The 25,976-nt window shown below is 44.6% G+C and overlaps 1 long non-coding RNA gene across 3 annotated transcripts; it reads right to left on the bottom strand.

The window, feature by feature from the left end:
• Positions 1-415: 415 nt before the first annotated feature.
• Positions 416-2,474, bottom strand: LOC127338355 (uncharacterized). Of its 3 annotated transcripts, XR_007874317.2 has the most exons (5): positions 2,056-2,474; positions 1,604-1,683; positions 1,482-1,530; positions 1,164-1,234; positions 416-607 (listed from the first exon to the last, which is right to left on the bottom strand). It is a non-coding gene; the product is annotated as an uncharacterized lncRNA (long non-coding RNA). The 3 variants fall into 3 exon arrangements; XR_011754089.1 differs by having other exon boundaries at positions 1,164-1,237; positions 1,604-2,474; XR_007874316.2 differs by having other exon boundaries at positions 1,604-2,474.
• Positions 2,475-25,976: the final 23,502 nt, after the last annotated feature.

Here is a 25,976-nt window from a genome sequence, read left to right as displayed (position 1 = left end):
TTAGGCGTTGCTAGCGCCTATACCAACGAATAAAAAGGCGTTGCGTTTTTGGGCGTTGCAAGGGTACAAGGCAACGCATATAGGTACGTTGGTAACATGGGCGTTGCTAGGTAGCAACGTATGGAAATAGAGCTTAGCAACACGTTTATACGTTGTTGCCTACCCTACTAGAATTATCATGTAGCTATATAGTTTACAAATATAATTAAATAACAAAAATCAGTTTTGACACTTTTCCCGTTCTTCTAAATGACACTTGAGCTTCAGATTTTACAAGCATGCCATTTTGGTACAATTTTAACAACACATCAATCGTAATTCAAGGATAATTATAAATAAATCATAAATCTTTATTCAATGAAATTCGAAAACACAATCTGAGTTACATACGTCAACCTGATAGAAAATGAACATGTACATATATCAACCTGATAGAAAATGAAAATTGAACATTGATTCATCTGGCTATCCATATGTCCCAGGTCACATTTTTTATCAAACTAAACCTAAGAAATAAAGTGAAACCATTCATTATGCCTTCTTCATGCCTCCTTGGATTCTTGATATATGGATGTTGACCATACAATAGTCTTTTTAAATTTACCTCCTGCAGCAGAAAATTAAGTAGGTTAAGTCCTACTTGTATAAAATGTGTGTTCACAATTCAAATTTATAAATCCAAAATAACTTTTATGAAAAAGAATATAACATAGAACCCTAATATCTTATTATCCACATGAGCCAATCATCGGCCCGGAAAACTATTTGAACTACTAAAATGTGCCCCAAGAGAAATGTTTCCAATAATCAATTGTACGTACAGAGCTGTTCAAGTAACGATATTTCATTGCGTGCAATATTTGTATCATTAATTTTCATAATAAACTTTTAAGGTGGACAGAATGCCTCTATCCAGGAGAATCAGGCAGAATTTTTTGACTAACAGAAGTAGTACTAAACAGTCACTTACGAACTACTTGCATTCTAAAAAAATGATGCAGGTAATCAATCTGGAAAGCAAATGTCAACTGTTTGCTGCGCACGGATATGTTCTGCAGTTTCTACATCCAGATCACAGGAGCATAGGTTTAGACAAGGAACCTTGTAGTGCACTGGTTGACCATATACACGAAGAAAAGTGCAATAGATAAAAAGAGTCGTACACATTAGGATATAGTGACAAGTAATGCTTCACTTGCTGGTGGCCTTCCTAGCTCCAGCCGACTTCAATCATCTACTGTGAGCAAGCAAGCCATGTAAGTAAAAGCTGAAGAAATAAATCTATCCAATCCCTCCTTGAAAAGAACGGAAAGTATTCAAGCGGCATATACTACAGGGCATTTAACACTTACGGTCTGCATATTATGTAAAATATTAATTAGAAAATTATTTTCTATCCTAAACATAAGATGTTTGTATATGCCAAAATCAGGAGATAACCATTTTTTCTAAGTTTATTTTTTCAATGAAAGAATGCTTACCTATAGAGTGAGGAATGGATCACACAATCATAATAGTAGATCAGGAAACCTGCAAGCTGCAATCGTAAGGCACTCAATTTATTTAATGGAATACAATTGGATCAATCTGTGAGAGTAAAAACCTCTAGTCCATCCCGCATGTCTTCTGGTTACAATCGGTGTACTTTTTGGCTTCAATTATCCATATTTGAGGACGAGAAACCTAAGAGGAAATGTGTAATACAATACAATAGATTAGCTAAAAATAGCAATGAATTGGCACCTAGAACCACATCACATAGGCACAATACATGCAAGGCACACACACAATCACGTAATTCCACATCTCCCGTAATTACTACCAGACCCAAATCTCCAATGCGTGATGTTCAGCTTGTCTAGTACACATTAGGGATCAAAATGGAAACAAAGAAGCACACCTGCTCTAGCAGATCACCAGTATCAAACAAGTTACTACATGATGGACATATCGTGTATTGCTTAAGTCAACCAAAATCACTAGTGTTGTTTCAAACCGAGTATCACTACTAATCGATGAGAAGAAAAAAACCAATTACACAATTCTGGTTCAAACCTCCGTTAGAAGCAGTACAGATCCACCACACCTAGCACTGCTGCTTCTCCATACCTGTGCTACAGATTAGAGAAACGCAAACATCAGGAGCATCTTCCTACATGTATTGTCTGGTCACAACGGCGTGAAATCCCAACGGCTGCTGGACTGCTGGGGCCGCAACCCATCAGTACATCCGCCACCCAAGGAGTGAGAGGCGTGCCAATCCACCGCCCAGATGGCCAGCGATCAGGACCGTCGTCTTCCTCTCGAGATGCCGATGAGGGAGGACGAGAAGGTGATGCCTGCTAATGGGGATGGCAAATAAGGAGGAGGAACTGGAGAAGTGCGGGAGGCCGGGGAAGGTCACGACGGTGGGAGGCGGCGAGCAGGAGTCTGGTAGATCGGAGTAGCAAGATCTAGATTGCGGTTGTAGGACCTCATAGAGAAAGGGAGGAGATAGATAAGGCAGAAATTCCTCCGGTCCTGGTCCAACTGCATATATAATTGGAATTTCCGTGTTGGCAAACAAAAAATGTTATTTTTGTGTAGGCCGCTGGATCTAAATTTTTCAACACGCGCGCTTTTCCACCTTTTTCAACAATCGCGTCCTATGCAACAGATGCAGGGGCAGCGCATATATGTGTATCTACGCTAAAATCTTGCAACGCATATCGAAAGAGTTGTAAATCAAGTGTTGTTTTAGGGTGGTTCTTCTTGTAGTGACATGGCCGGCATGGCCATGTCCTTGCTTGCTAGCTTGCCCTTCTAGGGTTCCTGTACTGGTGTGAGGGTGAGAGGGGACCAGGGAACATGTGAGAGTGAGATGGGGGTGTAGGGTTGGGCAGAGCACTATTTGGAATAGTGTTTGCATTTAGTTCTATTTGAAAAATTGCAAATTTGGCTCAAATTTGGTTGAGCTCCAAGGGTTTCCAAATTTGAATTTGGTGCATTTGTATAAGTTGTAAATGACCAGAGACAACCATGGGTGTTGGTGGAATTTTAAAAAATCAAAGAATAGCAAAATTTGACAAAGTGAGATTGTTGTTCATATTAAAAAGTCTCAACTTTGCATGAGCATAGTTTTTGATCCAAGATGAATTTGGCATGGTGGTCTTTACCAAAGTTGTTCACCTTGATGTGCTCTTGGATGACATGCAAATAATTAGGAAAGTTTAGTTTGAAAATCTTGAAATAGAGAGGCTCAAAGTAGTGACCAGAATATAATTGGCAGTTTTGACCATTATCACATGTGAGCACAATTTGAGTTTGAAAATCATTTGATTGGTGTTTCTTTGATTCCAAAAGGTGTAACAAGTGTTTAGTAACATTATTCAACTAATGGTGAAGACCAAAATGGTCTAGGGTCAAAATTTATAAAAATGGCATAAGCCATATGTGAGGGTTTTGTGAATTTCTATCTTTTATTCTTTTATTTTTCTTTGCTTCATTTTGACAAGAGTGAGGTTTATTTGGTGTTAGATTGAGTTAGGTGAAAGGTTCAAACTATTTTGAGGCAATGGAGGTGACTAGGTCAAGATTTGATAATTTGGCCACAACACATGAGAGGTGTAACATCCCAAGTTTCAACAATAGTAAATAAGAAAAAAATTCCCCAAACTCAAAATTTGCAACTAACAAAAACTTTTTCTATGCATATAGTGCCACATATAGTTTCATGCATTTGAGTGAAATTCTTTTGTGAAATTGCCATGATGAGTGTTAGTGTGTTGAACAATTGCTAATGAACCCTAAACCAAGATCATCAAACCCTAATTTGGGAAGAAAAGAAGAAAATGAGAAAAACCTATCTCTCACTCACATACACATTATGCCAAATTGCAAATCCTCACCCTAGGCCATAATTGCTTGCTCTCTTGCTTGTAGAATACTTAAATATGATAAGCTAACACAATTGCATCTTTGAAACAAGAATCAAACCAAAGGAAATCTCAAATTCATCACACATATGATAATGGTCATATGTCCCAAAAATATTTTCTTCACTACTTTACCCCTCTGGTTTTCTCTATTCCTAAACTAAACTTGGTCAACCAAAGCCATGTCATCCAAGACCATGTCAAGGTGAGTAACTTTGATGTTGACCATCATGGCTAGAGTTGACTAGGTTGACCAGTATCAATGTGACAAGTAGTGATGCTGAAATAAAGAGAAGATCATGTCACTTTTGTCATTTTGCAAAACAACTCCAAATTGAACAAAACCACCACCAATCCAACACATTAATTATATAATTGAGATCCACCAAAAAGAAAACCAAAATTCAAACAAAAGTTTCATGCGGCCATTTAATCAAACACTTGGCAGGCATAGTTTCCAAATTGTGTTACATGCTATTATCCAGTGGTTCTTGGCCTAAACCCCTTTGCTACTGAGATGATAAGTGCCTCTCTATGATCCCTGCACCTAGCCCAGTACTTGCTTTGATCAATTAAAGTGGAAAAGTGAGAGGAATCACACCATGCCATGCACACCCGGCCACCTTTGGCATCTCTCCCTCTGGCCACCATCCCAACCTTTTTCCTTGTCCTGGAGCCTCTCTGCAACTCAAGGACGCCGACGGTACACGCCCCAGCAACGCCAACGCTTGGCATTGGCCAAACGCGCCGCGTCCAAAACGTGCCAGGACGTGCCAGCACGCGCGGTGACCGCGCTATGGCCGCGTCAGGACGCCATGCGCTCGAGCACCACCGTCCTCCTCCTGCATCCCTACCACTGCGTCGAGCATCTACTCCCCGCCCTCTACACGCTAGACACTCGCCCAGGCCTGCCCCTGCTCCGTCGCCATCGTCCTCGTCGACTTTCGGCCGCGCGCCCCGTCACAGACTCTGCAAGCGCCCGAGCCATACCTTCACGCTTTGGCCTCGCCAGCTACACGTTGAGCATCGCCAGGACACCAGCTAGCCCTAGCCGTCCTCACCTTGCCCTTTGGATCGCCACAAGAGCCATGCCATGGCCGCTCCTTCTCAGCACCCCGCGGCACCCCTCGACCCTATAAATAGAGACCCTCCCAGCAAGCTCTCCTCACACCATTCCACTCCCCTCTCCTCACTGATCCTCCCCACCACCGTAGCTCGTCCAATTACTGCCGGAGGCGCCTCAATTGCAAGATCAGAGCCGCCGGAGCCAGGACATCGACGCCGTTGATCCACGCCGCCCCAAGCCTCGCCACTGCTACCAGGAGCTTCAGCACCCTCGACAATGCCGCCTCGCCCTCACCAGAACCCCGCGGGAATGCCGGTAGGCCCTCCGACCCCCTAGGCTCACCGCCATTGAGCTCGTCGCTCGTTGGAGACGACGACGATCACTGCCCGTTGGATCCTGTTCTAATCCAACGGCTCATCTCGCGCGTACCGTTTCGCTGGTTAAAACGCCGCTGACAGGTGGCCCCCACCTCGTCAGGGCAGCCCACTCGCACCCGTGGCTTGTTGGGCTGCGCAGTGAATTTAATTCCCATTTCGGCCCAGTAACTCTTCCCGCCTAAGCCCACGAATTCAAATCTGCATTTATTCATATTTCAAATTGTTCTGCAGATGCTATAGTAATTTTTGAATAGTTTGAATTCTACCAAACCAAATCTAGTAAACTTTATACCGTTGGAAAGCCCATGAAGTTATCTAACTAATGCCACTGGTCCCACCTACAAATTCAAAGTAGATTTAATTTGATAAAAAGAACAAGACAGGGACTTTTGTAAATTCAAACTTTATTTAAAATTTAACCATAATAGATTTTGAATTGTTTCCAACTCTAATAAATCAAAAATGATGTCCTCTAATTGATTATGCAATAATATAGACATGTTATTTGTATGATCATGGACTAGATCAAATTAGTGGCTATGTAGCCATTACTAGTGCATTAAATCTTGGAATTCAAACTCAACAAGTAATATGAGAGCTACTCTCTCATTTAAATCTTGATCCTAAGTAATATAACCAGGGGGGATGACTTAGGCTAATGAACCTCTGATAATTATTACTTAGAGATTTTAATCCATTTAAATGTTAGAATTAAACTATGTGAAGTGTAGCACTTCAATTAAATTATACTCACATATAATAGATATGGAATGTTGACTTTGGTCAACCTATCTTTCATACCTGATTATTATATGAAGAGATTAAATCTTAATAAGATGTAATGAGAAGGAATTAATTTCTCTAAGGATCTAAATACCAAAATAAAGAAATAGGAATAATGAGAGGAAATTATTTTTCTCTTAAATAAGAACTCAACAAATAATCCACCATGCCATGTTTGATTGATAATAGGATTAGTGTGTGAACTCTCTTGAGTGTTTCTAGTTTAGTATGTGAGTTTGGTTTAGTATTTATACCTCGTATTCGTATATAGACGCTAGTACCGATGAATACCAAGAGGAGGATGCCTACTCTCAGGAAGAAGAGGAGAACTTCGATAACTACTCAGCTCAAGGCAAGCTAACCCTTGCTAAACACAAGTGCTTAGCTCTACAAGAGCAAAGGCACCATCACACTTTATATTATGTCTTACCTATCCCATGTTTTTACTTTACATTTACTTTTGCTTATTTATTTCAAAGTACTTTTTGATTTATGATTCACTTGGTCTAGAGTAGAACAATACTTGAAGTTAGATTAGCACAACTCAAGGCTAGATAGCACCCCTCATATAGTTGCTAGTGCTAATCAATTAAAATTGACTACTCTAGATGGGAACATGGTGAAGTGAAATGAGTTTGAAAGAATGTAAAGTGGAGGTGGATATGAACAAGAGAAGATGGTGATTTTTGATAAAACTGATGATTGGGTTTGCATGCGATACCCTTCCAATTATACAAGTACCCCCACAATACCTGATTATGGGTAGGGCTTAACTAGAAACTTGTGTACTTTAGTATGGGTTCCCTCTAAACAAGCATCATAGGGGTTACGCCGAGGCTGCCTCCGTTAAGTGTGGAATGATGTTAAAATGAGGTGAATGTACGGCCCAAGCCCTGTGCAGTTCTCAAGTTAATCATGCGGTTTCCACCGGGAGGCCAAGCTCATGGGGAGAGGTGCTCATACTAGCATATATAAGTGAAAGGTTATGGTTGATGATCCGCGTACTGTGTTACGATGATTCGGGGTTATCCTCGACGGATGTAATCAAAAGTTGTGGCACAAGAGTGCAACCTCTGCAGAGTGTTAAACCTATTCGAATAGCCGTGTCCACGGTTACGGACGATTGGAAAGGCCATACTACCTCCGTTATCATAACTTTTATTTTTTAAAAAGAATGATGAATTGGAAGGTGATATTGAGGTGAATCAATATGAGTTTGTGGGAATGACACTAATGTTCCCACTTGAGTTAGTCTAGCACATGATAAGGCTTTACTAAATGTTTATCAAACTAAAACTTGGCTTTATGCAAATACACCTAGATCTTAGCACCCCCTTACTACACTTAATAAGTAATTACTCTAGTGTTAGTTTGCGAGTACTTTAAAGTACTCATGGCTTTGCCCTGGCTATTCAAATGCCAGACTATGATGGAGAGCACCAGTATCAGGATGACGGACAACAGGACGTCTACGATAACTAGGACCATCTTCTAACATCAAGCGTTGCCTGTGGAATAGATAGTCCACTACTACTTCGCTTCCGCTACTATTTGTGATGTTGAACAATATATTCGTGTAATATTGGATCATGTGATCTATGGTTGTAAGACAATATGTGTTGTAATAAATGATGACTCTATGCTACTTACTATTATGTCTCGCAAAAACATTATTCCTGGGATTGCGATGTACGGCATAAAAGGCATCTGGACTTATAAATTCGGGTGTTGACAAGTTGGTATCAGAGCCATTGTTTGACCTTAGGAGACCCTAGTTAGAATGGACGTTCAAAAACTTAGTTTCAAATTCCATGAATTGACTAGTTATGAAAACTTTATTTCACCCCCTTATCTTGAAGAGTCTTTGGCAAAAACTTTAAATTCATGCTCTATCTTATGAGTGAATTAAAATTTGGAACACTTGCACCTCTCTAACTTAATCATCTAATCCCTCTACAGAAGGATCACGTCGTCGGCGCGCAGCCTTTCCTCCAGACTGAGTTCTATCAGTTGGGGAACGGTGGAGAGATCATTTTCGAGAGGGACCTCTTCTCCCTCTCGGAATTCCTCGGGCGCCCACCACCGGAAGTCTTTGGTGGAATGATCAATGACCAGCCCGGTGGTCAACTCCAGTGGGTGATCATGGTGGACCTCCGTGGAAGGTTCACGCTCCCAATGAGCGCGAGGATCCAGTTCTCCTTCCGGGAGAACAACTGGGCGGATGGTCTCGCCCGTGGACTTCAGGAGGGGCTCGCACGTCTGTGTGGGCAAAACTTCATGGACTTCGAGGATAGTCGCTTTGTGCACTATGCAAGGCACAATTCCATCGGGGTGCCAATGAACCTGCCGTCGCACCCGCAACTTCGCCACCATGTGGATCATCTCAACTTCATGGTGAATGAGACCCGCATCGACCTCGACAACTCCCGCGAATACGCCAACCACACTCACATTCAGTTGGCGCAGCAGGCGGAGACCATCAAGGTCATTGCCGGGGAACGAAGGGCTCTCCGCCGCGCCAACCAGAAGAAGGACTACGCCATCAACTGCCTCAAGGCCAGGATCGCCACTCTGAAGGCGACCATCGCCACCCAAGCTGAACAGATCCAGGAGCTGGAGGGCGAAGGAGAAGGGGAGAACATCCAGGGGGACGGCTACTCCTACGTCAGCAACGACGACGGCTACGAGGAGGAGGAAGACGACGACCTGGAGTTCCACCCTTACGAGGATGGCCACGAGCACCTTGCTGCCGGGGTAGACAACGTCTACCCTATCAACGTCGATGGCGAGTAGTCCCGTCTGAGCACTTGCGTCTCGTGTTATGTATCGGTCCTTTGTACCCGCCCCATGTATCGTAGTTTGTTGAAAGGGTTCTTCAAATCCTCCGGAACTATTGCCTTGTAATATTTACTACCTCCATGACTATGTTTGTGTGTGTGTAATATTATTATTATGAATCAATTTTTAAAATTGTGTGAACTTTTATCCCAAAATGAGCCATAGAAATTTCCCTCTCATCTCATGATCCATATCCCTGTTCAGATGGCACCCCCAACTCGCAGCGAAACCGCAATGCTGCAAATGCTGCAACAGATGATGACAGAGAGAGAAGCTAAGAGAGCTGATCGGCAAGCCAACTTAGCTGCACTTCAACATATAGCTCAGGGAAATCAAGGCCACGGAAACCACGACCACCCAGGGTCGAAGCTGAAGAACTTCCAAAACACCAACCCACCGGTGTTCAGCAAGACGGAGGAACCCCTCGATGCTGATGATTGGCTCCAAACTATGGAGAACAATCTCGAGGTTGCCGGAGTGGAGGACAATGAGAAGGTGTTGTTCGCCACCCACTATCTGGCTGGACCTGCACGTGCCTGGTGGACAAGTGCTCGCGCATTGAATGCGGGGCAAATGATGACTTGGGAAGATTTCAAACTCAAGTTTAGCAAGTATCATGTGCCCCCAGGCCTGATCAAGAAGATGAGGGATGAGTTCAGGGAACTGAAACAAGGCAGAAAGACCGTGGTGGAATACCGCGACAAGTTCCTCACTTTGTCAAGATACGCCCCGGATGAGACGGATACCGTTGAGAAGAGAAAGAAAAGGTTTCTGAATGGACTGCACGATGAGATGCAGACTGTACTGATCAATATCCCCTTTGCTGACCTGGAAGCCCTCGTTGACTCCGCCATTCAGATGGAGGGGAAGATACACCAAGCCAATGAGAACCGCAAGCGCCGCATGATGAACCAGAGTGGGCCCAGCAATAACCACAAGTATCGCACCAGCTCAAGTGGAGGGTTCGCCCCAAGAAACAACAAGCCCCCGATGCAGAATCCATGTCCGAGTTATCAGAACCGGATTGGAGGAAACCCCAGGTCAGGAGGCCACAACAACCACAACAACTACAACAACAACAACCACAACAACAACTTCAACCGCGCTCCACCCCGCGCCCCCAACAACAACTCCAACACCACTCCAAGGACTGGGAGCAATGCTGTTCCCATCACCCCCAAGGACAAGTCCACCTACAACTGCTACGAGTGCGGAGTGGCGGGGCACTTCCCCTACGAGTGCCCCAAGAAGCTCGCCAAGACTGCCGCCAACACCTCTAGCCCTGCGCAGCAGCAGCGCCGTGTCACCAACAACAAGAAGTTCGCCCCCAACAACCCGAGCAACCGCAATGGCCGCCTCTACCACATGAATGCAGAGGAAGCTCAGGAAGCCCCTGATGTTGTGCTGGGTATGTTCTCTGTGAACTCAATACCTGCAAGAGTGCTGTTTGATTCTGGAGCATCGCATTCATTTGTTACCAAAGATTTTGCATGCACTAGTAAGATTCAACCCATCAGTTTGAAGCATGTCATGATAGTTCAAATACCTGGATCAACAACTAAAGCTAGAAAAATTTGCAAAGATGTGCCTATCAGAATTCATGAAATAGAATTTTATGCAAATTTGATTGTTCTGGGAGCCAAAGGTTTGGAAGTAGTCCTGGGAATGGACTGGATGGCGAAACATCATGGACTGATTGATTGTGCCAAGAAGGCCATCACCATGACTAGTAGCACCGGAATAATAGTCGAACACATATCTGAAAAGATGCCCAGAAAGTTTACCTGCAACCAAAGCCTAGCCAAACCCACCTTGGATCAGATCAGGGTCGTTTGTCGATATCCTGATGTGTTTCCGGATGACCTACCCGGTATGCCCCCAGATCGGGATATCGAGTTTATCATCGAGTTAATCCCTGGAACCGGACCGATAGCCCAGAGAGCCTATAGCATGAACCCGGCAGAGTTAGTGGAACTGAAGAAGCAACTGGATGATATGCTATTCAAAGGTCTGATTCAACCAAGTGCGTCACCATGGAGATCCCTAGTTTTGTTTGTGGATAAGAAGGACGGTGCCACTCGTTTGGTTACGGATTATCGTAAGCTCAACGATGTCACCATCAAGAACAAGTACCCATTGCCCAAGATAGAAGATCTGTTTGATCAGCTGACCGGAGCCCAAGTATTCTCAAAGATTGATCTATGGACTGGATACCATCAGCTGAAGATTCGTGCCACCGATATCCCAAAAACTGCATTTACCACCAGATATGGATTGTATGAGTACAATGTCATGTCATTTGGATTGACCAATGCCCCCGCTTACTTCATGAATCTCATGAATAAGATCTTTATGAACTTCCTGGACAAGTTTGTCGTTGTCTTCATCGACGACATCCTCATCTACTCCAAGTCCGAAGAAGAACACGAGCAACATTTGGAAGTGGTCCTAGATACCCTTCGGGAGCATCAGTTGTATGCCAAGTTTAGCAAGTGTGAGTTCTGGTTGAAAGAAGTACGATTCTTGGGTCATATCTTGTCAGCCGGAGGAATTGCCGTTGACCCCACAAAAATCAAGACTGTTGAAGAATGGAAAGCCCCAACCACTCAGACCGAGGTCCGTGCATTTCTCGGATTGGCGGGATATTACCGCCGATTCGTTGAAGGATTCTCGAGCATAGCAAGACCGATGACTCAATTGTTGAAGAAGGACAGGAAGTTCGAATGGACCGACAAGTGTGAAGAGAGCTTTCAACAGCTCAAGCGCAGACTAACATCAGCCCCAATATTGGTTATGCCGGACATTACCAAGCCATTCGATGTGTACTGTGACGCCTCCAAGATTGGTCTTGGATGTGTGCTGATGCAAGAAGGCAAAGTGATATCTTACCTGTCAAGACAGCTGAAGCAGCATGAACAGAACTATCCAACCCATGACTTAGAGCTAGCAGCCGTGGTTCTAGCACTGAAAGTATGGCGTCATTACCTCATGGGTAATCGATGCAAGGTTTACTCGGATCACAAGAGCTTGAAGTATATCTTCACGCAGAAGGAGCTGAATATGAGACAGCGCAGATGGATAGAGTTAATCAAGGATTACGACATGGAAATCCACTATCACCCCGGCAAGGCCAATGTGGTAGCAGATGCACTGAGTAGACTGCCGTGTCAGTTGAACTCCATGTTAGCAAGTGAGCAACCTAGCCTCTTTCAAGAGTTTGAACAGTTTAGACTTGAACTGGTTAGCGAAGGATATCTCGGCAGCATTGAACTCCAACCCACCCTGATTAGCCAGATCAAGGAAGCTCAGAAAGGAAATGCCAGCATTGACGGGATCAAGAGCCAAATAGATGCCGGAAAAGCACCGGGATTCACCGTAGATGAAGAAGGAGTGCTATGGTATAACAAGCGCCTTTGTGTGCCGTCAGACTCAGAGTTGAAGCAAGTTATTCTGAAAGAAGCTCACGACACCCTATATACTCCATTCACCCCGGAGGAACCAAGATGTACCAAGATTTGAAGGAACAATTTTGGTGGCATGGAATGAAGAGAGAAATTGGAAGTTACATCGCCAAGTGTGACATCTGTCAAAGATTCAAAGCAGAATGTCAACGCCAAGCAGGACTGTTGCAACCCCTCCAGATTCCCGAATGGAAGTGGGATTCGGTAGGAATGGACTTCATCACCGGACTGCCCATATCAAGTAAAGGAAATGATTCCATCTGGGTTGTGGTCGACAGACTGACCAAAGTCGCCCACTTCATCCCCGTCAAGACCACTTATCAAGGACCAAGACTCGCTGAGTTATATATCTCCAGGATAGTCAGCTTACACGGAACCCCGAAGTCAATAGTATCCGACAGAGGATCCCAATTCACCTCCAGATTCTGGCAGAAAGTACATGAAGGACTCGGAACTCGTCTAAATTTCAGCACCGCCTATCACCCGCAGACAGATGGACAGACTGAACGAGTCAACCAGATACTAGAAGATATGTTGAGAGCATGTGTGCTAGAGTATGGATCTAAATGGGAAGACTGCTTGCCGTACGCAGAGTTCTCGTACAACAACAGCTATCAAGCCAGCTTGCAGATGGCCCCCTTCGAAGCACTGTACGGAAGGAAGTGCCGTACCCCTCTGAATTGGTCGGAAGTCGGAGAGAGTCAAGTCTTTGGACCAGATATTCTCCGAGAAGCTGAAGAGAAGGTTCACAAGATCCGCGAGTACCTCAAGACAGCCTAATCAAGACAGAAGAGCTACGCCGACAAGAGACGCCGAGAGATGACTTTTGAGATTGGAGATTTCGTATATCTCAAAGTGTCCCCCCTTAAAGGAACGTAGAGATTCCAGCTTAGAGGAAAGCTTGCACCCCGATATGTCGGACCTTCCAAAGTCATGAGCCGCCGAGGAGAAGTATCCTATCAACTGGAGTTACCGGAAGAAATGTCAGCGGTACACAATGTGTTTCACATCTCGTTACTCCGGAAATGCCTAGAGGTACCTGAGAAGACGGAGGTTTTCAAGAACATCGATCATCGAGCTGTGGATATCAACTCAGATCTGACATACCGCGAAGTACCTATTCGCATCTTGGAAGAAGCCTTCAGAACCACCCATACCCGAAGTATCAAGTTTCTGAAGATCCAATGGAGTAATCACACCGAGGAAGAAGCCACTTGGGAAAGAGAAGACTTCATGAGGACTGAGTACCCAGATCTCTTTAGTACCTAGTTTTCTCTCAGATCTCGGGACGAGATCTTTTGTAAGGGGGAAGGGTTTGTAACATCCCAAGTTTCAACAATAGTAAATAAGAAAGAAAATTCCCCAAACTCAAAATTTGCAACTAACAAAAACTTTTTCTATGCATATAGTGCCACATATAGTTTCATGCATTTGAGTGAAATTCTTTTGTGCAATTGCCATGATGACTGTTAGTGTGTTGAACAATTGCTAATGAACCCTAAACCAAGATCATCAAACCCTAATTTGGGAAGAAAAGAAGAAAATGAGAAAAACCTATCTCTCACTCACATACACATTATGCCAAATTGCAAATCCTCACCCTAGGCCATAATTGCTTGCTCTCTTGCTTGTAGAATACTTAAATATGATAAACTAACACAATTGCATCTTTGAAATAAGAATCAAACCAAAGGAAATCTCAAATTCATCACACATATGATAATGGTCATATGTCCCCAAAATATTTTCTTCACTACTTTACCCCTCTGGTTTTCTCTATTCCTAAACTAAACTTGGTCAACCAAAGCCATGTCATCCAAGAACATGTCAAGGTGAGTAACTTTGATGTTGACCACCATGGCTAGAGTTGACTAGGTTGACCAGTATCAATGTGACAAGTAGTGATGCTGAAATAAAGAGAAGATCATGTCACTTTTGTCATTTTGCAAAACAACTCCAAATTGAACAAAACCACCACCAATCCAACACATTAATTATATAATTGAGATCCACCAAAAAGAAAACCAAAATTCAAACAAAAGTTTCATGCGGCCATTTAATCAAACACTTGGCAGGCATAGTTTCCAAATTGTGTTACATGCTATTATCCAGTGGTTCTTGGCCTAAACCCCTTTGCTACTGAGATGATAAGTGCCTCTCTATGATCCCTGCACCTAGCCCAGTACTTGCTTTGATCAATTAAAGTGGAAAAGTGAGAGGAATCACACCATGCCATGCACACCCGGCCACCTTTGGCATCTCTCCCTCTGGCCAACATCCCAACCTTTCTCCTTGTCCTAGAGCCTCTCTGCAACTCAAGGACGCTGACGGTACACGCCCCAGCAACGCCAACGTTTGGCATTGGCCAGACGAGCCGCGTCCAAAACGTGCCAGGACGTGCCAGCACGCGCGGTGACCGCGCTCTGGCCGCACCAGGACGCCATGTGCTCGAGCACCCCCGTCCTCCTCCTGCATCCCTACCACTGCGTCGAGCATCTACTCCCCGCCCTCTACACGCTAGACACTCGCCCAGGCCTGCCCCTGCTCCGTCACCGTCGTCCTCGTCGACTTTCGGCCGCGCGCCCCGTCACAGACTCTGCAAGCGCCCGAGCCATCCCTTCACGCTTTGGCCTCGCCAGCTACACGTTGAGCATCGCCAGGACACCAGCTAGCCCTAGCCATCCTCACCTTGCCCTTTGGATCGCCACAAGAGCCACGCCATGGCCGCTCCTTCTCAGCACTCCGCGGCACCCCTCGACCCTATAAATAGAGACCCTCCCAGCAAGCTCTCCTCACACCATTCCACTCCCCTCTCATCACTGATCCTCCCCACCACCGTAGCTCGTCCAATTACTGCCAGAGGTGCCTCAATTGCAAGATCAGAGCCGTCGGAGCCAGGACATCGACGCCGTTGATCCACGCCGCCCCAAGCCTCGCCACTGCTACCAGGAGCTTCAGCACCCTTGACAATGCCGCCTCGCCCTCACCAGAACCCCGCGGGAACGCCGGTAGGCCCTCCGACCCCCTAGGCTCACCGCCATTGAGCTCGTCGCTCGTTGGAGACGACGACGATCACTGCCCGTTGGATCCTGTTCTAATCCAACGGCTCATCTCGCGCGTACCGTTTCGCTGGTTAAAACGCCGCTGACAGGTGGCCCCCACCTCGTCAGGGCAGCCCACTCGCACCCGTGGCTTGTTGGGCTGCGCAGTGAATTTAATTCCCGTTTCGGCCCAGTAACTCTTCCCGCCTAAGCCCACGAATTCAAATCTGCATTTATTCATATTTCAAATTGTTCTGCAGATGCTATAGTAATTTTTGAATAGTTTGAATTCTACCAAACCAAATCTAGTCAACTTTATACCGTTGGAAAGCCCATGAAATTATCTAACTAATGCCACTGGTCCCACCTCCAAATTCAAAGTAGATTTAATTTGATAAAAAGAACAAGACAGGGACTTTTGTACATTCAAACTTTATTTAAAATTTAACCATAATAGATTTTGAATTGTTTCCAACTCTAATAAATCAAAAATGATGTCCTCTAATTGATTATGCAATAATATAGACATGTTATTTGTATGATCATGGACTAGATCAAATTAGTGGCTATGTAGCCATTACTAGTGCATTAAATCTTGGAATTCAAACTCAACAAGTAATATGAGAGCTACTCTCTCATTTAAATCTTGATCCTAAGTAATATAACCAGGGGGGATGACTTAGGCTAATGAACCTCTGAAAATTATTACTTAGAGATTTTAATCCATTTAAATGTTACTATTAAACTATGTGAAGTGTAGCACTTCAATTAAATTATACTCACATATAATAGATATGGAATGTTGACTTTGGTCAACCTATCTTTCATACCTGATTATTATATGAAGAGATTAAATCTTAATAAGATGTAATGAGAAGGAATTAATTTCTCTAAGGATCTAAATACCAAAATAAAGAAATAGGAATAATGAGAGGAAATTATTTTTCTCTTAAATAAGAACTCAACAAATAATCCACCATGCCATGTTTGATTGATAATAGGATTAGTGTGTGAACTCTCTTGAGTGTTTCTAGTTTAGTATGTGAGCTTGGTTTAGTATTTATACCTCGTATTCGTATATAGACGCTAGTACCGAGGAATACCAAGAGGAGGAGGCCTACTCTCAAGAAGAAGAGGAGAACTTCGATAACTACTCAGCTCAAGGCAAGCTAACCCTTGCTAAACACAAGTGCTTAGCTCTACAAGAGCAAAGGCACCATCACACTTTATATTATGTCTTACCTATCCCATGTTTTTTACTTTACATTTACTTTTGCTTATTTATTTCAAAGTACTTTTTGATTTATGATTCACTTGGTCTAGAGTAGAACAATACTTGAAGTTAGATTAGCACAACTCAAGGCTAGATAGCACCCCTCATATAGTTGCTAGTGCTAATCAATTAAAATTGACTACTCTAGATGGGAACATGGTGAAGTGAAATGAGTTTGAAAGAATGTAAAGTGGAGGTGGATATGAACAAGAGAAGATGGTGATTTTTGATAAAACTGATGATTGGGTTTGCATGCGATACCCTTCCAATTATACAAGTACCCCCACAATACCTGATTATGGGTAGGGCTTAACTAGAAACTTGTGTACTTTAGTATGGGTTCCCTCTAAACAAGAATCATAGGGGTTACGCCGAGGCTGCCTCCGTTAAGTGTGGAATGATGTTAAAATGAGGTGAATGTACGGCCCAAGCCATGTGCAGTTCCCGGGTTAACTGCGGTTTCCACCGGGAGGCCAAGCTCATGGGGAGAGGTGCTCATACTAGCATATATAAGTGAAAGGTTATGGTTGATGATCCGCGTACTGTGTTACGATGATTCGGGGTTATCCTCGACGGATGTAATCAAAAGTTGTGGCACAAGAGTGCAACCTCTGCAGAGTGTTAAACCTATTCGAATAGTCGTGTCCACGGTTACGGACGATTGGAAAGGCCATACTACCTCCGTTATCATAACTTTGATTTTTAAAAAGGAATGATGAATTGGAAGGTGATATTGAGGTGAATCAATATGAGTTGTGGGAATGACACTAATGTTCCCACTTGAGTTAGTCTAGCACATGATAAGGCTTTACTAAATGTTTATCAAACTAAAACTTGGCTTTATGCAAATAAACCTAGAGCTTAGCACCCCCTTACTACACTTAATAAGTAATTACTCTAGTGTTAGTTTGCGAGTACTTTAAAGTACTCATGGCTTTGCCCTGGATATTCAAATGCCAGACTATGAAGGAGAGCACCAGTATCAGGATGACGGACAACAGGACGTCTACGATAACTAGGACCGTCTTCTAACGTCAAGCGTTGCCTGTGGAATAGATAGTCCACTACTACTTCGCTTCCGCTACTATTTGTGATGTTGAACAATATATTCATGTAATATTGGATCATGTGATCTATGGTTGTAAGACAATATGTGTTTTAATAAATGATGACTCTATGCTACTTACTATTATGTCTCGCAAAAACATTATTCCTGGGATTGCGATGTACGGCATAATAGGCATCTGGACTTAAAAATCCGGGTGTTGACAAGAGGTGACATGTCAAATTTTCTTATTCTTATAATGTGCTCCCCTTGCTTCACTTGGGAAAGGTTGAGGGTCAATTTAGGGTTAGATTAGGTTTAGAGATGGTTTCACACCATTTGGTCAAAGTAGAAGTGCATAGGACAAGAATTGGTGAAAAGGGCTATGTGTCACATATGCCTCTATGGAATTATTACTTTCTTTTTAAAATCTTTTGTTTCACTGTGGATTAGGTTTGAGAAGTACTAGATAAGGTTTATGAAGGTTTTCCAATCCTCTAAATAAAGTAGAAAGGCCTAGGGTAAAGTTTTACAAAAATAGCCATAGGCACATATGCCTCTATGCATATGTTTGATTTTATTTTGTTTCACACTTGAATTGGTTGGTAAGTGCTTTGTTGAGGTATTTCAATTCATCTACTCAAGGTAGACAAGGCAAAGCTCATCATTTTCAACAAGTATCTATAGGCTTGCATATGCCTTTTTCTTAAATAAGATCTTTTCTTTTCATTTTATTTTTCAAAGATTGATGACAAGAGGGATGAGGTTTAGGGTTTAGTAAGTTTTGCAAGGGTTCACCACCATTTTAGCAAAGTAAGAAAAGTAGAGTTCAAAACCTCCATATTAGGGCTATATGCCCACATATGTATTTTTCTTCTATTTTGGTTTCTCAAAATAGATCCAAAGGATTTTTGAGGAGGTTAGGGTTTAGGGTTTTTCTAATTTGATCTTTCTCTTTTACTTTTATTTGGTTTGTGATCTTCACTTGATCACTTTAGGGTTTTAGGGTTTATCACATAAGCATAATAACACTCATCATGGCAAAAACACAAGTGATAGGTATGAGCACTAAGCATAGCACTCTATCTAAGAAAAGTTTTTCTTGGTTCTCATTTTTGGAAAAAGGAAATTCATTTTCTCTTTGTTTTGAAATTTGGGGTGTTACAGAGTTGAACTCGTGGTGAGTCATGGATGATGTTGGTTGGTATGACCGCTTCTGCTCCATATACCATAAAAAATGGTGTGTATCCGGTTGACCGGTTTGGTGTGGTCCTTATGCTCCACAACACTGATGGTAGTTCATCAAGCCAACGTACTGGTGTTTTTTCGAGTGGCTCAATAAGCCCCGGTTTGATACCGGAAAGCACAAGTGCATTTGTTCTTTCCACTTGCCTATTTTCCTGTGGGTGCGCCACTGAGGCTATATCCAACCGGATATTGTTATCGTCACAAAACCACTTGAACTCTCCTTGAGCAAAGTTTGTTCCGTTCAGTGATGATGCTGTGCGGGTAACCATACCGCAGGATTACATCTTTCAAGAATTTCATAGCTGTGTGCCCATCACACTTCCTGATTGGCTTAATCTCGAGCCACTTGGCAAACTTATTGACCATCACCAAGATGTGAGTCATGTTTCCTCTTGCCGTTTTGAATGGTCCAACCATGTCCAGGCACCACACAGCAAATAGCCAAGTTATCGGTATCGTTTTCAAACCGGATGATGGTGTATGATTTTGCTTGGCATACCTCTGGCACCCATTGCACTTCCGGACTAGGTCCTCAGCGTCTTCCAAAGCCATGGGCCAATAGAACCCATGCCGGAATACTTTTGCCACCAGCGCCCTGGACGAGGCATGGTGCCCACATTCTCCTTGGTGGATTTCTAGGAGCATCTCTTTTTCCTTCTTCTGGTTCCACACATCGTTGGAGGACCCCGGTAACGCTTCTCTTGTACATCTCACCGTTGATGATGGTGTACGCCTTGGATCTCCTTTAGATCCTTCTCGATTCGGTCTCATCAGCTGGCAAGCCACCATTGACTAGGAATTCCTTAATAGGTTTTATCCAGATTGGTGCTTCCCGAACCAGAAAGACTGGCACATCAACCTCCATGTAATACACCATCATAGATTCTTCCGGTTTTGATCCTGAAGTCCCCAGGTTAGGCCAAGCAGTCCCCGGGTTTCCTTCGTCAATGTCCATTGGCACAACATGGGATTCCGGTACGAAAATTGATTCGGACTCCGGACTCGGTTTGATCGAAGGTTTCCTCAGGTGAGCCAAGGCTATTCCGGAAGGAATTTTTTGCCTGGATGAGCCTAGCTTGGAGAGTGTGTCTGCGGCTTCATTTTCTGCTCGCGGTACATGGTGAAATTCGCAGTCCTCGAAAAATCCGGCAATCTTCTGCATTGAAACTGGTATGCGGCCATGTTGGCATCTTTTGCATCCCAATCTCCGGAACACTGCTATACCACCAGATCCAAATCACCATAGCAAATGATCCGGTGCACACCGATTTCTTTTGCGACCTTGAGCCCATGGACCAAAGCTTCATACTCAGCGACATTGTTTGATGCCCTGAAGTGTATCTGCAGCACCTATCTCAAGTGATCCCCTTTTGGTGAGGTGAGGACCACTCCTGCACCGAGACCTTCTTTGAGTTTGGATCCGTCAAAGTGCATCCTCCAGTAATCCACTTCCGGTTTGGGCGGCTTGTATTGCATCTCAGCCGAATCAACTAGGAAATCCGCCAAAGCTTGTGATTTTGTGGCGTCTCTTCTTTCGTAGGTGGGTACATAGGGTGATAGCTGAATTGCCCATTTGGAAATCCGGCCGCTGGCATCTTTATTGCCAATGATTTCCGAGATAGGTGCCTCGCTCACCACTTTCATCGGATGCTCTTCGAAGTAGTGCTTGAGCTTAGTGGCGGCCATGAACACGCCATAGGTCATTTTTCGGAAGTGCGGGTAGTTTTGCTTTGAGAGGGAGAGCACCTCGCTCAGGTAGTATACCGACCTCTGCACAGTTTTTTCCTTCCTCCTCTCTTTCTACCGCAACCACAACACTCACGACCCAGTTTGTTGCTGCTATCTAAAGCAACATGGGTTCCCTTTCCAAAGGTGAAGCCAATACCAGAGCTGTGGCAAGCATTTTCTTTAATTCCTTGAATGCTGCGTCTACCTGCGGGGTCCAGAAGAAAGTATCCGATTTTTTCATTAGGGCATATAGCGGCAAAGCTTTTTCCACCAACTGGCTTATGAACCAGATTAACGATGCTAGGCTTCCGGTAAACTTTTGCACATCTTTGAGGCATTGAGGTAGATCCATCCATTCGATGGCATTGAGGCATTGAGGCAGGTCCATCCCAACCAGAATCGGCTTCATCATACCGGTTGCGCTCTGCTGCGGCACCCCTTTGGTACCTCTGCGGTGGTGCCTCTTGTGCGGCATAGACCGCTCTTGGTGGGCGATAATTTTGCCCAGTTTCACCGTTTCTGGCACCATCGTTTCTAGAATAACCGTTTCTGGCATTGACTACCCCTTGGCTTTTTCTTCCGGCATCATGTTGCCCAACTTTTTTGCTTTCCGGCCAGAACCGGATCATACACAATCATCTGCTGTGCATTCACATCTTTTTCTCTTCTTCTACTCGGATGGGGGGCACGAGGCCTGCCCTTGCGACTTGCTTCCGGCATTTCTTGCCGAACGCACCGATTGCGATGTTGTGGCTGCTTTGTTGTTCCGGGCCAGCTCTGCATTTTGTGTCTCAATCATATCTAGTAGTTTTCTTACCCTAGCTTGGTGTTTTGGTAAGGCATCACCTGATAATGAATCACATGCTTCTACTGCAGCCCTAGCAGCTTTCAAAGTTTTTTCCGGACTGTTGTACTTAGGCTCCTCTATCATGCTTAAAGATACCGATGCGCTCTTCACTACAAGAAAAGTTCTGATAGACAACGTCTCAAAATCGTCCGCTAAGGGGTATTTTTCGTCGCCTATGGGCCTAACCCGACGATATGGGTTCTGTTGTGGAAACTGCGTCAGGCAAAGTCCTACGACGATTTTTTCGGTCCGTCGCGCTTGGGCGCCCTTCCGCCACGGAAAATCGGACCGTTGCCCAAGTGTTTCCGGGAGCCCGTTGGATCGCCGACGTCATGCAACCGACACGTGGCGTACGCCGTTAATCGCAAGCTTAACGGCGTTAACCGGCTGAAACCCCGTGGTAGATGGTAGGCCCACACGAGGCCTGCCACGTCTTAAGCGGGCCGGCCCATTAAGTTTGCGGGCCGGGCCAGCTGACTTAGTTTGACCGGTCAACTATATAGCTGGGCTGGTCCATTAGTTACGTGGGCCGGGCCTAACCTCTAAGGTTGACTGGTCAAAACTTTAATGGGCCGGCCCACTAAGCATGTGGGCCGGGCCGAATGCACTCGTTTGACCGGTCAACAGGCAAAAGGGCCGGCCCACAAGACATGTGGGACCCACTTTCTTGGTATCGGGCCGGCCCATTTACAAAGTGGGGTCCATATTAAAGCAACTGGGCCGGCCCAAGAAGTTAGTGGGCCGGCCCAATTAGCATGTGGGTCCCACTTTCCTGCTATCGGGCCGGCCCATTTAGTACGTGGGGTCCACATTAGATCAAATGGGCTGGCCCAACAAGCCAGTGGGCCGGGCCAAAAGCACCGGTGGGTCCCACTTTCCAGTTAAAGGGCTGGCCCGTTTAGTACGTGGGGTCCACCATATAGCAAGTGGGCCGGCCCAACAAGATAGTGGGCCGGGCCAAAAACACAGGTGGGTCCCACTTTCCAGTTAAAGGGCTGGCCCATTTAGTATGTGGGGTCCACCACATAGCAAGTGGGCCGGCCCAACAAGATGGTGGGCCGGGCCAAAAACACAGGTGGGTCCCACTTTCCTGCTAAAGGGCCGGCCCATTTAGTATGTGGGGTCCACCATATAGCAAGTGGGCCGGCCCAACAAGATGGTGGGCCGGGCCAAAAACTCTGGTAGGTCCCACTTTCGTCTTAAAGGGCCGGCCCATTTAGTATGTGGGGTCCACCATATAGCAAGTGGGCCGGCCCAACACGCTAGTGGGCCGGGCCAAAAACAATAGTGGGTCCCACTTTCCTGTAAAAGGGCCGGCCCATTTAGTACGTGGGGTCCACCATAGCGCAAGTGGGCCGGCCCAACAGGAGAGTGGGCCGGGCCAAAAACAGAGGTGGGGCCCACTTTCGTCTTAAAGGGCCGGCCCATTTAGTATGTGGGGTCCACCACAAAAGCAATTGGGCTGGCCCAACTAGTTAGTGGGCCGGCCCAGTAGTGGGTGGGGTCCACCTTAAAGCAAGTGGGCCGGCCCAATTAGGGTGTGGGGTCCACAGTAAAACAAATGGGCTGGCCAATAAGTAAGTGGGCCAGCCCGTTTAGTTGCTGTTTATATGCCGGCGTAATAGGCGCTTTAGGATTTTGCGAGCCGGCACATATGTGATTTCGCTTAATTGGGCCGTTTAAGGGATGGGAATTCGTGATTTAGATACTGAGAATATTTACGCAGCATTGATTTCTGTCGGATAGCCTCACTTACCACAAGCACCAAAGAAAAAATGCGCGAAAGAACTATAAAAACTAACTAAATATTACATCAGCTGCAAGGCTTTGAAAAAATATTACAGAACCCAGAGAAATTGAATGGTAATTAAACCTAGCAATACAATGAAGCGATCCGGCAATCTTTTAAGTTGTCCATGCAGCACCTATATCTGAAACAAAGACATTACAAGTTAAGACAGCAACAATGGAAACGCAAAGACACTGCAATATTGTTTGCCAAAGAATTTGGAACTCATCATTTCATCGTTATAACAAGATCATGGTAATGCGCACAATAAGCAAACAAAGAGTGCATGCCACATACCAACAGCCAATATAACAGAGCATGTTAGAATGAAACAGCAGGCTTACTACTGTCGAGTCCCATGCAAACCAACATGTTCAGGGAGTACAAAATTGGCATGAACAACATAGTAGCAGGCTATAAATTTTGTAACAACGACTGAGCAAGATGAAGTTATGATGGCCACATCTACAGAGCAGGGAATGTAAACCAAAAATAGAAGTTACGATGGCAAAAGCTAAAGAGGAGTGAATGTGAACCAACATGTGCCAAGTGCAATTACTTCATTTTGGCCGTGAACTAAATAATACTCCTGAACTTATAGTGAAGGGGATGCAAATCAAGATGTTTCGGGATATAAACTTGTAATGAGCAACACATAGAGGATAGTTAATGCTGGAGCTTAGGATGGACCAGATACAGAATATAGTGGGATCACCTGTGAACTTGTATAAGAGGGAATGCAAACCAATATGTTCAGCTTTCCATATGTGAGCGTCATGCCAAGTCAGAGAAACAAGTCAATAATGCAGCTTTTGAAGAACAAGATGGCACGCAAAATTATTATCTAGTAGTATGACAAGTTTATTTGTACTACATGCTAGATAGCAGAGTGATAGCATGCCAAACTAAGTCCTTACTTTGTTAGCTTACAATGAACTAGATACAAAACAATGGCATCACCTGTAGTACAGGGAATGCAAGCCAACATGTTCATGGAGTAAAAAAATTGGCACAAACAACATAGTAGCAGGCCATAATTTTTGTAACAACGACTGAGTAAGATAAAGTTATGATGGCTAGATCTACAGAGCAGGGAATGTAAACCAAATATAGAAGTTATGATGCCAAAAGCTATAGAGCAGGGAATGCGAACCAACATGTGCAATTACTTGAAATTGGCCGTGAACTAAATAATAGCAGGATGTTACTATAATTCCTATAATTTTTGTAACAACGACTGAGCAAGATAGAAGTTATGATGGCTACATCTACAGAGCAGGGAATGCAAACCAAAATGTTCAATCGCTTAAAGTTAGCAATGAAGTAGAAAATAGCAACGTGTTACGGTCATAGCTAGGAATGAACTAAAAGAGCTTCAGACAAACAAGCATCTGAACCCAGAACATGGCGCTAAAACAAGGGACTTACATTAGGAGAAGCACTCTGTGGGAGTCACAGCAGATCTTCCTGGGGTTGATAGATCCGGTGATGAAGTACGCTACATGTGCTACTTGGGGTTGGAGAGACGGCCATTACACTTCATGATTACTCATCTCATCTGCAAAAACGTAACGGCGCGTCGTTAGCACAAATAGGTTCCCCCAAGATTAAACAAGAACTTGCAGGCAAGCAATAGAAAAGCGACAGTAGAAGAGTTTAGATCATGCACGGCGCGGGTGAAGCAGATCCGGTTCATGCACAACGGTGTCGGTGAGCTAGATCCGATGCGGTGGACGACGGATCCGGCGAAGCGGCTCCGGTGGGGTGGACGATACCGCAGCTGAAGCGACTGCGGTAGACTGCTGGATGAGCATATGGTTTCGAGGTTCGGCGGGGATGATCCGGTCCGACGGCGTCGATGAAGTGGCTCCGGCAGGCAGCCGGATGACGAGGATCGCGAGGGCTCGGGTAGGCCAGGAAAGTCCGGCGGGGATGTTCCGGTGCGGTGGTCGTGGAGGTGGTAGAGAGAGGGACTTGGGAAGTTCCGGTGGGTGGGTCTCAGATGAGAGAGTGAGGGAAATGAATTTTTTTGGGAGGGTATCCGGGGCTAGGGAGGTGGTGATCCAAAAAATGACGGCCAGACCCCCCCACAAACCGACTTTGCTGTCATCTCCACAGGGGTAGAATCGGAATTTGGAAGCGTGTGAAATTTTTGTATTTTGTGGGCGGGAAGTTTTGCCGCTATGAGATTTTGAATTTCGCTAAGGTCCAAGTATAATGATAAAAAATTGTGAGACCGTACTAGTACCTCTGTTCAAGGCCGACTGTAAAATCAAATCATCATCAAGTTGAACATCGGTTACTACCATGATCATCATCGGACACAGATCTGGTGACATGCACCTGAAATTGGTGCATCCGTTGCAAAGTATAATGCTAAAATTTTGAGTGACCGTACTAGTACTTATGTTCAAGCCCGAGTGCAACATCAAATCATCATCACGTTGAAAATTTGTTACCATGATCATGATCTATCTCTAAATTTGGCGCATCCGCTAAATCTGGCAAAGTATAATGATAAAGAAATCGTGAGACAGTAGTAGTACTTCTGTTCAAGGTCGAGTGC

Source organism: Lolium perenne, chromosome 3, assembly GCF_019359855.2.
Source record: "Lolium perenne isolate Kyuss_39 chromosome 3, Kyuss_2.0, whole genome shotgun sequence".
NCBI lineage: Eukaryota > Viridiplantae > Streptophyta > Magnoliopsida > Poales > Poaceae > Lolium > Lolium perenne.
Note: the sequence above shows the minus strand (reverse complement) of the source record. Positions and strands in the feature narration are given on the sequence as shown.